This window comes from Octopus bimaculoides, chromosome 1 (genome assembly GCF_001194135.2).
Source record: "Octopus bimaculoides isolate UCB-OBI-ISO-001 chromosome 1, ASM119413v2, whole genome shotgun sequence".
Classification (NCBI taxonomy): Eukaryota; Metazoa; Mollusca; class Cephalopoda; order Octopoda; family Octopodidae; genus Octopus; species Octopus bimaculoides.
The window spans coordinates 143,281,235-143,283,048 of NC_068981.1; the positions used below are offsets into that span (position 1 = coordinate 143,281,235).

At 31.6% G+C, this 1,814-nt stretch overlaps 1 long non-coding RNA gene across 1 annotated transcript in view; it reads left to right on the forward strand.

Annotated features, from left to right (window-relative positions):
- LOC106877730 (uncharacterized) overlaps window positions 1-619 on the forward strand; it is a 915-nt gene extending 296 nt beyond the window's left edge. Inside the window, exon 2 of the long non-coding RNA XR_001410409.1 lies at window positions 478-619. This is a non-coding gene — a long non-coding RNA (uncharacterized LOC106877730). The remainder of the gene's footprint in view (window positions 1-477) is intronic.
- The last annotated feature ends 1,195 nt before the right edge of the window (window positions 620-1,814 follow it).

The window sequence follows — 1,814 nt, forward strand, 5'->3', positions numbered from 1 at the left end:
GTGTGTGTGTGTGTGGGTGTGTGTGTATGTGTGTGTGTGTGTGTGTAAAGAAAACGACGACAAATGTACTTATAACAAATCTGTTATGAGTTAGAATTATTTGTGTACGACTCTAGTCGAGTTGGATGCTACAGTGATAATATATCCACTACATATATACAAATATATATATGTACACACACTCACATAAACAAATACACATATAAACATACACACTTATGCACCCACACATGCATACATTTATATATATGTATGTATGTATGTATGTATGTATGTATGTATGTATGTATATACACATAAATGCAGAAACATTTTTAAAAGATACAAGGAGTTTTCTTCAGGGTGGGGTAAACTAATATGTATTCACTCTGAGAGTATGTAATCTGGTAATTTTGTGATTTTGTGATTTTGTGACTGCCTTTTGCGGTTTGTGATTTTGTGACTGCCTTTCCCAAATATCCGATTTCGTGATTTTAGGACCGCCTTTCCAAAGCAGCAAGAAGCGGCTTCTCCTTGATTAGTTATGTGTAGATTAAAACAGAAATGAAAAGACAACCGGTTTGGGAAGACTCGACAAGGACATTTAATTTAGCTAAGTAATAAAAAAGTATACATAATATCTAACCAGTGTTTCTAGAACAACCCAGCTATTGGAACATCGTGTCGGGCGAGGATTCCAGCATATGCATTTGTATGTATATTTGTGAGTGTGTCTGTATGCGTGTGCGTATGACTATAGAACTATGTTTACATAATCTTTTAACAATGTTTTAGACTATTTATTTCTCCAAGTCTGATTATATATGTGTGTGTTTATATATCTCTACGTGTGCTTTTAGATCTACAGGCACATAACTCACCCATTTCTGTGATTTCTTTGTGCACTTATAATTGGATAGGATGTGTACAACATGTTATCATAGATGCTACGAATCTCTAAGTTACTTCAATAAAACTTTTCTTGCAAAATATACCTGAAAATCATTATCAATCTTTGTAGCTGAGTGAATACAAGATATTATCATAAATACAAAACATTGCAGAAAAATCGTTATTTAAACTTCATCATTTAGCTTAATCTGATATTTAGAACAAGTCATCTTTCTTATTGAACGGCATTCATTAACATTTATTCAAATAATTCTTTAGTAATTATCCATTTCATGACTGCATCTAAGCGCATGAGGCCTCATAAATTAATAGTTTAAATATTCGTTCGTGTGTATGTATATTAATATACACTACATATCTATTGGATGCTAGGCCATTTGTTCACGAACCATTCGTAAAGAATTGTATAATATAGCTTATACACATATGAATATATATTAGTATATACATGAGAGTATTGAAATTGCCGGTATTTTGAGTTTCCATCATCGGCCGATTTATCAGTAAATGAAAGTATTCTATGCATTATTACAGCTTCGTCGAACAATTTGCAAAAGCGTAATTTTAGAACAATATAGGATTTAAATGAAATAAAAATTTTCTTCCCTTGTTTATTGGCTGCTTATTGTTGCGGGTATTTAGATCTTAGTATTTAGCGCTGTGTAAAATTCCTTTCATTCTAAAGCCAGACAATTCCCATAGATTTATTGTCTTATTCGCAGGGGTGAAAACTGCTACTCTTTGATAAAATTGTGAACGCTGAAGAGCATTGATAAAAGAATATTTTACATTACAAAGCTACAAGAATTTACTTCAACTTTTAAAGTTCTTTCTTCAGATGTGTGTTATGCAAGTTGATTATGACGTTTATTTGGTTTATAAGGATATATATACATATATATGTGTGTGTGTATATATATATA